This window comes from Callorhinus ursinus, unplaced genomic scaffold (genome assembly GCF_003265705.2).
Source record: "Callorhinus ursinus isolate GAN/ISIS: 27379988/994484 unplaced genomic scaffold, GSC_fseal_2.0 scaffold29, whole genome shotgun sequence".
Taxonomy (NCBI): Eukaryota; Metazoa; Chordata; class Mammalia; order Carnivora; family Otariidae; genus Callorhinus; species Callorhinus ursinus.
Window position 1 is genome coordinate 16,835,853 of NW_027397091.1, and position 12,037 is coordinate 16,847,889.

The 12,037-nt window shown below is 39.7% G+C and overlaps 1 protein-coding gene across 7 annotated transcripts in view; it reads left to right on the top strand.

Moving 5' to 3' along the window:
* The window catches only part of CFAP61 (cilia and flagella associated protein 61), a 301,246-nt gene that overhangs the window by 35,892 nt on the left and 253,317 nt on the right, over nt 1–12,037 (top strand). The window lies entirely within an intron of this gene.

Sequence of the window (12,037 nt, forward strand, 5' to 3'; positions counted from 1 at the left end):
AGTGTGACCTGGCTTTAGGTTTATAGGTTTTTGTGAGGTGCTTCCAGATACCAGGCTGCTGTGGACTCTTTGCCCTGCCCCTGAAGGTAGGGATGGAAGTTAGGGTGAAAGGGAGAGATTCTTGAGGGCGTCTGGGTGGATTTCTGAGAACCCAAGATCCCAGAGGCCAGAGATCACAGACCAGCATCCTGCTGGCACATGGATTTTGGTTTGACTTGGAAAATAATTCTTTTTAACTTTTTGTTTTAACAAAATTTCACACTTAGAGAAAACTTCTAGGCACTGAAATTCCCTAAACGGTAACATTTTACCACATTAGCTTTATCATTCTCTTTGCTTGCTTTTTCTCTCTATTTTTATAATAACCATATATATTTATATTACTTATGTTATATCGTAACATAAATGTATTTATACCATAATATAAATATACATATATGTATTATTTTAGAGCTATTTATTTATATATTTTTCTGAACCATTTAAGTTGTGGATGTCACGCCCCCTTTACCGCTAAATACTTCAGTGTATATTTCCTAAAAACAAGAATGTTCTCTGATGTAACTGCAGTACAGTGATCAGGCAGAGCAGTTATGATTCCTACAGCCCTATTATCTAATCTACAGACCTTCTTCTGATTGTATTGACAGTCCTTTATAGCAGAAGTAAATCCACATCATCTATTGCACTCAGGTGTCCTGTGTCTTCAGTCTCCTGTAATCAGAACAACTCCCTGGTCTGTCTTTGTTTTTCATGACAATGACCGTTTTGAAGAGCACAGGTCAGTTATTTTGTGCAGCGTGTCTCAATTTGGATTTGTCCGTTGTTTTCTCATGATTTGATTTAGATCATAGATGATTAAGTTTTGTTGTATTAGTGGCTAGCATTTCAAAATTAAGAAAGTATATATAACAATTGGAATTTCTAGTTTCTCCGGAAATATCAGAAGGCCTGCTGTTGGGCCCCAGTGAATTGGAGCTATGGAACAGCTGCTGCTATAGACAATGTAGGTGCCCTTGAACACATCACCATTCCTACTGTGTCCTGGGGGTTCATGACCCTCCTCTGGCCATCTTCCCCACTTTAAACCAGCCTGGCCCTCATGAGCATGTCAGTCGTGACATGCTTCATGAGTGTCCTGATTCCACATCATCCATCCCGGAAGGCTTTACTGAGATGGGAGGTAGGAATGGCAATAAAGAAAAATGGAACCCACCCCCTCTGGTTTGACAGCTGTAGACCCTGTGGTCTACCTACACCCAAGGGAAGGGGGGAAGAAGAGACACAGAAGAGAGCTGGCGAGCTGGCTTGATTTGGTGTGTCTCGGCTCAAAGCAGGGAGCAGGCACCTTGGGCAGCCACTGTGGGCAACTCTGCAACTCTTGAGACTGTCTCTCATCCTTGCCCTGCCCCCAGAGGCATTCACAGAGGGACACTCCTCCCTTATAGAATTTTAGCTAGCTGTGGTTTCCTTCTCTGCATTTGTCCCCACATGATTTGATAATGAGGATTCGATCCCAGTTCTGATAGCTAAAAGTAAGTGTGTTGAGGTATCTTTAGACCTTTGTGTTGGTTTCAGTGTGCTGAAATTGGCCTTCCTGAAAAATATCATGATGGCATTCTATCTCCTGTCCTACTCCACTGGAAGCTTTGGGCATTCTTAAGGGTTGAAAATGCTGAACTAGGGATATTCACAACGTCTGCTCAGTGGTATGGAGAAATTGTTTGACTGAAAAAAGATTGAGACTTTTAGTGCCTTAGGGTAATTAGGGAATGTATGGTGACTGTTCAGCTTTAGGTAGGATAGGGCTGTGACCAATGGCATCTGCTTTATGTGTGTATGAGAAATGTGAGGAAAATATTTTAAAGTAGTAAGTACTCAAACTTGAGCATACATTGAAATGACTTCTTGGGGTGATTAGAACACAGATTCCTGGGACCCACCATAGTGTGATCTTGTAAGTCTGGGATGGGCCTGAGAATGTGCATTTTCCCCTAGTTCCTGGGTGATATTGATGCTGCTGGTTCAGGAACCACATTTATGTACTCTATTTTAAAGGCTTGAAGCTCTCCTCCAAATGACTTGTTGTTGACTTGTGTATAGGGACCTCACAAGGTCGGCCTTTTGTTGATGGTTTTGAGAATCAAGAAAAGAAAGCAATTCAAATGTGAGCTAAGATGTTCTCTTTGCATCACATGAGAAATATAGAGGGCAATTTCTGTAAAGGCCTTTAAAAGAGGTTTATATAAGCTTGGACTGAAGATTGTTTTTGACAAAAAGATAATCTTATTTAGAATGAATTTCTGTGTTGCCTTTTGCATATCATAATAATCAACAAACATGGATAGAACCCTTGGGTACCCAGCCCTATACCTGAATACTTCATAGAATCCCAAGGTTTAGGCAGAGATGACCACAAATTAGTTTTGTTTTGTTTTGTTTTTTTCAAGTGGATACTTGACCTTTGCTTTGTGCCAGTTTATTGAAAAGCTTTCAAAGGTGGGAATTCAGCAGTTTTACTTCTAGGATGATTGTTCAGGGATTCTTCATACACTGATTTCTCTCTTTGACAAAACTGTAAGAGCTATTTAAAGAATATTACTTTTCTTGGGAAACTTGGAATCAAAAGTTCTTTTATTCTGATAACATGATCTGTTTGAGACTTGGTTCTACACCAGTGGTTCTCAAGCTCAGTTTGTATGAGAACCACTTGGGAGACTTTTAGACTATCCCCATGCCCACGAACTTGTATCCAGAATATATAATGAATTCATATAGCAATAAAGAGAAAAATCATCTAAATAAAATGTGGACAAAGGATTTGAATAGACATTTCTCCAAAAGAGATATACAAATGGCCAAAAAGCTCATGAAATGGTGCTCAACACCGTTAGTCCTCAGGGAAATACAAACCAACACCACAATGAGATACCACTTCACACTTGCTAGGATTGTTATAATAAAAGAGAGGGACGATAACAAGAGTTGGTGAGGATGTGGAGAAAGTGGAACCCTCTTGGACTGCTGGTGGGATTATAATATGGCATAGCCACTTTAGAAAACAATCTGGCATTTTCTCAAAAAGTGAAACATAGAATTAACATTTAACCCAGCAGTTCCACTCCTAAATTGAAAATAGATGTCCACACAGAAACATGTACATAAACATTCATAGCAGTATTATTCATAATAGCCAAAAAGTGGAAATAACCCACATGTCCATCTGCTGATGAATGAATAAACAAAAGGTGGTATAGCCATACAATGGAATATTATTAGGAGATAAAAGGGAATGAAGAATTATGCATGCTACAACATGTTTGAACCTTGAAAACATTATGCCAGGTGAAAGCATCCAGACCTCAAAGACCGCGTATTGTATGATCCCATTTATATGAAAGCCTAGAAAGAGCAAGTCCATAGAAACAGAAAATAGATCAGTGGCTGGAGAAAGAGGTAGATGGGGAACAACTAATAAAGGGTATGGCATTTTTTTATGGGGGTGGCCAGGGGACGAAAATGTTTTGGAATTAGTGGTTGAAGGTGTATATCTTTGTGAATATACTAAAAGCTACTGAATTGTATATTCTTTAAAGGTTTATTTTTATGGTAAGTGAATTACATCTCAATTAAAAATCCTGATGCTAGGATATACTTAGACCAAGTAGATCAATCTTTCAGGGTGGGACATAATCAGCATTTCTAAAACGCTCCCATATGGTTCCAATGTGCAGTCCAAGTGGTGAAACATTTATCTACATGATGGAAAACGAAACCATATGTGGTGAAGGACAGGATGACCTGAGAAAGATAAAGGCATTAGGTTCTTAAGGTGAGAACTGGCCCTAAAAATTAGATTCTGAGGTCCTAGTCCATAATATTTGTTTCTTCTTCATTGAAAGGGTTATTTTTATTTTTTCACATTTAGGTTTTTGCATTCTCCTTTAAGGACTTTCATATATGTTCATTCGACCTATAGCTTCAGGCTAATGAATAAAGGAAGAGTCAAGGAATATTTGGGCCCAGCAGCACCATTTTGAAAACTATGTCTTTACATGATGAGACAAAACTACTGAGAAGTAGTGATTCATGAAGACCCCAGTCAGGCCTTTTAATGACCAAAATGGACAATCCGGTTTAGTCAGGCCTTTGTTTTTTAGAGAAGGCTTTTATTTGTTCCAGCTTTATTGGGATATAATTGACATATACGATTGTGTAAGTTTAAGGTGTACACCATGTTGATTTGGTACATTTATATATTGTAAAATGATTCCACCATAGCATTAGCTAATACCTCCATCACATCACATAATTACCAGTACCTTTTTGTGGTAAGAATGTTTAAGATCCATTCTTTTAGCAACTTTCGAGCATCTAATACAATATTGTTAACTAAAATCACCATGTTGTACATTAGATCCCAAGAACCTATTCATCGTACAACTAGAAGTTTGTGCCCTTTGACCAACATCCCCCCCTTTCACTCGCCTCCCAATCCCTGGTAACCATAATTTTACTGTTTCTATGTGTTCTTTTTTAGATTCCACATATAAGTGATATCATATAATATTTGCCTTTCTCTGACTTATTTTGCTTAGCATAATGCCATCATGGACCATCCATGTTGTTGCAAATGGCAGGATTTCCTTCTTTTCTCGTGGCTGAATAATATTCTATTGTATGCATATATACCACATTTTTAATTAATTCATCTGTTGAAGGACACTTAGATTGTTTCCATATGTTGGCTATTAAGAATAGCCATGAACATGGGAGTGCAAATATCTGTTCGAGATCCTGTTTTTGTTTCTTTTGGATATACAACCAAAAGTAGTATTGCTAGGTCATATGGCAGTTCTATTTTTAATATTTTGAGAAACATCCATACTGTTTTCCATACTGGCTATAGCACATTACATTCCTATGAACAGCTCATGAGGGTTACTTTTTTTTTTAAGATTTTTTTTTTTTTTATTTGACAGAGAAAGACACAGAGATAGAGGGAACACAAGCAGGGGGAATGGGAGAGGGAGAAGCAGACTTCCCGCTGAGCAGGGAGCGTGATGCGGGGCTCAATCCCGCAATCCCAGGGATCATGACCTGGGCCGAAGGCAGATGCTTAACGACTGAGCCACCCAGGTGCCCCAAGGGTTACTTTTTTTAAAAAAAGATTTTGTTTTTTAAGTAATCTCTACACCCAACATGGGACTTGAACTCACAACCCCCGAGATTAAGTGTTGCATGCTCTACCAACTGAGCCAGCCAGGGGCCCCATAAGGGTTACTTTTTCTCCACATTCTTGCCAGTGAATTGTTATCTCTTGTCTTTGTGGATGATAACCATTCTAACAGATGTAAGGAAATATCTCATTGTGGTTTTGATTTTCATCTCCTAATGACTGGTGAAGTTGAGCATCTTTTCATATACCTGCTGATCATTTGTATGTATTCTTTGGAAAAAATGTCTATTCAGATTCTCTGCCCATTTTTAAATTGGATCTTTTTTTCCCTGTTGAGTTGTAGGAGTTCTTTATGCATTTTGGATATCAACCCCCTATCTAATATTCCAGTATATGGTTTACAAATACTTTCTCCCATTCTGTAGATTGCTTTTTCATTGTGTTGATTGTTCCTTTTGCTGTGCAGAAACCTTTTAGTTTGGTGTCATCTTTCTTATTAATTTTTGCTTTTGTTGCTTGTGATTTTGGTGTCATATCAAAAAAATGGTTGCCAAGAACAATGTCAAGGAGCTTCTTCTCCCTACATTTTCTTCCAGTAGTGATACAGTTTCAAGTCTTATGTTTAAGTCTTTAGTCCATTTTGAGTTAATTTTTGTGAGTTGTGTGAGATGGAGTCCAATTTCACTCTTCTATATGTGGATATCAGTTTTCCCAGTACTGTTTATTGAAGAGACAGTCATTTTCCCATTGAGTATTCTTGGCTCCCTTGTTAAATATTAGTTGCTCATATATGCAGGTGTTTATTTCTGGGCTCTTGATTCTGTTCCACTGGTTTCTGTGTCTGCTTTTATCTTAGTACTGTACTGTTTTGATTATTGTAACTTTGTAATATGATTTGAAATCAAAGTGTGATGCCTCCACCTTTGTTCTTTTTTTAAAGATAAAGTGTGATGCCTCCACCTTTGTTCTTTTTTTAAAGATTTATTTATTTAAATTTTTTAAAAAGATTTTTTAAAATTTATTTTAGAGAGAGCACAAGTCGGAAGGGCAAGGAGAGGGAGAGAGAATCTCATGCAGACTTAGTGCTAAGAGTGGAGCTGACATGTACCTCCATCTCAGGACCCTGAGATCACGACCTGAGCTGAAACCAAGAGTCAGACACTTAACTGTGCCACCTAGGCACCCCTATTTATTCGAGAGAGAGAACAGGGGGAGGGGCACAGGGAGAGGGAAAGAAACTCAAGCCAGACTCTCTGCTGAGCACGGAGCCTGACTTGGGGCTAGATCTCATGACCTGGAGCTCAAGACCTGAGCCAAAATCAAGAGTCAGTCACTTAATCGACTGAGCCACCCAGGTGCCCTTCCAGCTTTGTTCTTTTGGTGTCTTTTGTGGTTCCATACAAATCTTAGGATAGTTTGTTCTATTTCTATGAAAAATGCCATTGGAGTTTTGATAGGGATTGCACTGAATCTAGAGATGGCTTTGGGTAGTATGAACATTTTAACAATGTTAATTCTTCTAATCCAGTTGTTTTTGATACTATTGATAGGATTGTTTTCTTTATTTCTTTTTCAGGTATTTCATTGTTAGTGTATAGAAATGCAACTGATTTCTGTATGTTGGTTTTGTATTGTGCAACTTTACCGAATTCATTTATCAGTTCTAACAGTTTTTTGTTGGATTCTTTAGGATTTTCTATATGTAAGATCATATATCATTTTCAAACACAGATACTTTTACTACTTTACTACTTCCTTTTCTTGCCTGATTTCTTTGGCTAGGACTTCCAGTCCTCTGTTGAATAGGAGTGGTGAGAGTGGGCACCCTTGTCCCACTGCTGATCTTAGAGGAAAAGCTTTCAGCCATTCACTGTTGAGCATGATGTGCTGTGGGCTTGTCGTAAATGGCCTTTATTTAATTAAAATATTTTTTCTACTATAGCCTATTTATTGAGCATTCTTCTCATGAAGGGACGTGATATTTTGTTATATGCTTTCTCTGCATCTATTGAGATGATCATATGATTTTTATTTTTCTATTAATGTGGTTTATCACTTTTATTGATTTGTGTATATTGAACCATCCTTGCATCACAGGGATAAATCCTGCTTGATCATGGTGTATGATCCTTTTAATGTGCTGTTGAATTCACTTTGCTAATATTTTGTTGAGAATTTTGTGTCAGTATTCATCAGGGATATTGGTCTATACTTTTCTTGTAATGTCCTTATCTGGCTTTGGTATCAGAGTAATGCTGGCCTCATAAAATATTCAATTTTTGGAAGAGTTTGAGAAGGATTGGTGTCAATTCTTTAAATGTTTGGTAGAATTTACCAGTGAAACCATCTAGTCTGGGGCTTTTCTTTGGCAGGAGGTTTTTGATTGCTGATTCATTCCCTTTACTTGTTATTCATCTGTTCATAGTCTCTATTTCTTCATGTTTCAGTCTCGGTAGGTTGTGTGTTTTTAGGAATTTATCCATTTATCCTAGGTTGTTCAATTTGTTGCCATACAACTGTTCATAGTAGTTGCTTATGATCCTTTGTATTTCTATGTTACCAGATGTAATGTCTCCTTTTTCATTTCTGATTTTGAGTCCTCTTTTTGTCAATTTTGTTTATCTTTTCAAAAATCAACTCTTGGTTTCATTGAACTTTTTGTACTGTTTTTCTATTTCATTTATTTCTGCTCTCATTTTTGTATTTCCTACCTTCTGCTAACTTTGGGCTTAATTTGATCTCCTTTTCCAAGTTCCTTGAAATGTAAATTTGTTTATTTGAGATCTTTTTTTCCTTGACGTAGGCATTTATTGCTATAAATTTACCTCCTAGAACTGCTTTTTCTTCTTTTTTTAATTTTTATTTGAATTTTAGTTAACAAAAGTGAAATACTGGTTTCAGGAACAGAATTCAGTGGTTCCTCACTTACATACAACACCCAGTGCTCATCACAAGTGCCCTTCTTAATACCCATCACCCATCTAGCCCATCCTCCACCCACCTCCCTCTATCAACCCTCAGTTTGTTCTCTATCATTAAGAGTCTGTTGGGCACCTGGGTGGCTCAGTTGTTAAGCGGCTGCCTTCGGCTCAGGTCATGATCCCAGAGTCCCGGGATCGAGTCCCACATTGGGCTCCCGCTCAGCGGGAAGCCTGCTTCTCCCTCTCCCACTCCCCCCTGCTTGTGTTCCTGCTCTCGCTGTCTTTGTCTGTGTCAAATAAGTAAATAAAATCTTAAAAAAAAAAAAGAGTCTCTTATGATTTGTTTCCCTCTCTCCTTTTTTCCCCCCCTCCCATATGTTTGAATTGTAGAACTGCTTTCTCAACATCCCATAGGTTTTGGTATTTTGTCTTTCCATTTCTGTTTGTTTGAAGATATTTTTTGTTTCATTTTTGATTTCTTCTTTGGAACAACTCCATGGTTGTTCAGGAATTTTTTTCCCCACATATTTGTGAATTGTCCAGGTTCCCTGCTGTTACTGATTTTTAGTTTTATAACATATGGTCAGAAAAGATACTTGGTATGATTTCAGTCTTCTTAAATTTGCTAAGACTTGTTTTGTGGCCTAATATATGATCTATCCTGGAGAATGTTCTATGTATGCTGGAGAAGAATGTATAGTCTAGGGGGCGCCTGGGTGGCTCAGTCGTTAAGTGTCTGCCTTCGGCTCAGGTCATGATCCCAGGGTCCTGGGATCGAGCCCCACATCGGGCTCCTTGCTCGGCGGGAAGCCTGCTTCTCCCTCTGCCACTCTCCCTGCTTGTGTTCCTTTTCTCACTGTGTCTCTCTCTGTCAAATAAATAAATAAAATCTTTAGAAAAAAAAAAGAATGTATAGTCTACTGCCATTGGATGGTATGTTCTGTGCATGTCTGTTAGGTCCATTGGTCTAAAGTAAAGTTCAAGTCCAACATTTCCTTGTAGATTTTCTATCTTGGATGTTCTATCCATTGTTGAAAGTAGGGGTATTGAAGTCCCCTACTATTATTGTATTGTCTGTTTCTCCCTTCATATCTTTTAGTATTTGCTTGATATATTTAGGTGGTCTGATATTGAGTTTGTATATATTTAGGATTGTTATATCTTCTTGACAAATTGACCCCTTTATCATTGATATAATGACCTTCTTTGTCTCTTGTTTCTGTTTTTGGCTTAAAGTCTTTTTTGGTTTCTACTTGCATGGAGTATCTTTTTCCTTCTCTTCACTTTGAGCCTATGTGTTTTCTTAAAGCTGAAGTGAATCTCTTTTAGGCAGCATATAGTTGGGTCTTTCTTTTCTTTTCTTTTTGAAAGAGAGAGAGAACGTGAATGGTGGGGGAGGGGCAGAGAGCGAAGGAGAGAGAGAATCCCAAGCAGGCCCCATGCCCAGCGTGGAGCCCAACATGGGGCTTGATCTTACAACCCTGAGATCATGACCTGAGCTGAAGTCAAGAGTCAGGCGCTTAACTGACTGAGCCACCCAGACGCCCCTGCTATCTTGAATTCTTTATCTGGTAAGTTAGAGATCTCCATGTCTTTGGTTTTAGTTACAGGAAAATTATTGTGATCTTTTGCTGATGTCATTTTCTTGATTTTCTCATGTTTCTTGGAGTTTTTCATTACTGTCTTCACATTTGAAGTAGCAGTTACCCCCTCCAGTCTTTACTTTCTTCAGAGGAGACATACCTCTGTCAGCCCTGCTAGAGATCCTGAGGGGTTCTCAGATCTTCGATGGATAAATCTGCTCCACCTTTCTTGTTCCCTCTTGTGGCAGACTTCTTAAGCTCGTATGCATTCTCTGGATCTTACAAAGCACCAGGCCGTGTGCTGACAACCTCTTTTATTTTCCCAAAGGTAGGTGCTCAAAAAGACAACCTCTTTTATTTTCCCAAAGATCCTTTGGTGTCTCTAAGGGTAGGTGCTCAGACTGATTTTCTGCAGTCCTCACTAACTGTCTGCTAAAGCCTGCTCATGGTTTTGTTGGGAGTGTGCACAGGAGCTGGCCACGGGGTGGGATGATGTGTGGGTAAGGCACACAGGTTGCTGGCAGTACTTGTGGGCCAGTTGAAGGGTTTCATGGGGAAGATATTTCCAGCAGTTTGTGGGCAGGCTTCCTGATGCAATCCACAATGCAGTGAGGAATCAGGTCCATTTATTGCCCTCCAAGAGTACTATTCGCTGCTTTTCCTAGACTCTTTCCACTCCCCAAGTCATAGAGCTTCCAATTAAGTACTCTGGATGAGATGAAAAAGAAATGGGCCTCTTTGGAAGAATCCATCACAGGTGGGGAAGCTGGGCGCTCACACACACTCTCCCTTTTCCCCATTGATAAATCATGGGCCAAGGAATCTTGCCCTAAGCGGTGCCTCATTGGGGGGTGGGTGAGATGGGTAAAGCCAGACTGTTCCTCTCATTCACTTCAGTGCATCCAAACTCATACTTTTTTTTTGCTCCAGTGGAGTCCTAGAACTTCTCTGGAAACTGTACTTTTTACAAAGACTCTCTCCTCTGTAAATGATTATCTAAGTCTGTATTCTCCAAGGGCTTCTGGACCATGGCCAAGACAAGCTGGACCCAGTCCTCTTTAGGATTCATAGTGAAGACCGAGGTGTGTCTGCCTATTTCCTCATGCACAGTTGGCAAAACTCTTCCAGGTCCCTTGGTGTATGGTACTGGATGCCACAGCTCCCTCAGAGGCCCTTTTGTTCATGGCTGGATGCTGAATGTTTGCTGTTGAGCTCAGGGGCAACAATGATGGACATCTTTATGCTGCCATCAAGCTGATGTCACTCTGGAGAATGCTTTTAATTCTTTGTTTTTAAGGTGACAGTTTCAACCCAAATCACTTGTGTTAGTGCTTATGAAGAGCAGCTGCAGTGACTACCTCTACGTATTTTCCTCTCTAGTCACATGTTACACATTTTTCAGTGCATGTAACATCGGAGGAAGTTGCAGGCTGAAAATTGCAGTCCCAGCACTGCAAGGATCTTTTGGTGTCTCTAAAGAGGCAAATGGAGTCCAGCCCAGTTTCTGAGAGGCCATGTTACCTCAGACATCAGACACTTCACATTCTGTGGAGAAGCGACCATGGACTTCAATCTTTAAATGGAAGGGCAGAAGCAGGACCTCCTTAACAGAGGGGAAGCCAGTCCAGGACTTGGGAGCACATCTCCAGTTTCTACTGAGCTGTATCTGGTTTCTTAAACCTTTTACGTTCAAGATCAGTGCTGTCACTCCCCTCCCACCTGCCTCCCGGACCCTTCTCCCAACCACCTGGACTTTCTTTGGCTGGCCCTGCAGACAGTGGTATGTGGGAACTAGTTCATTTTGCCTCACAAGAACCAAGTGTTCAATCCTCAGGAACTTTGCAAGCTGGTTGTTAAACACAGCCATTATTAAAAATTAAATTATATAAACTTGCAGTGCAGTCACGGTAGAAAACAAAGTTAATGCTCAACACTCATCACTTCCTAATTATTTTATTATTATCTTTGCTCTTGAGATTATTTATGTCTATCATCTCTCTAGTGGAAATACTATATAATAGTGGCTACTGGGCATCCCTTCCCAACTCCCCATTCAGTAACATCACATTGGTAGCTTAAAATTGGCCACAGTGGGAATATTTACACCACAGAGATTGGCAAATTGCTAAATCAGGGTTTTCCCCGCCCCAGTTGCTGATTAAGCATTTATGGGCAACATGCCATGCTTACAGGTGACTGCAGTTGACCAGAGATCACAGAACAGAGTGCATCAGATCTGTCTCTTCCCACACCGGCCCATGGTAGTTACAGGCCATGCACATAGAAAGCCTGGGATCTATGCCTGTGCCAAGTAGGAAACTCTTGACTAGTTAAAGGTTTTTAACTGTGCAGGC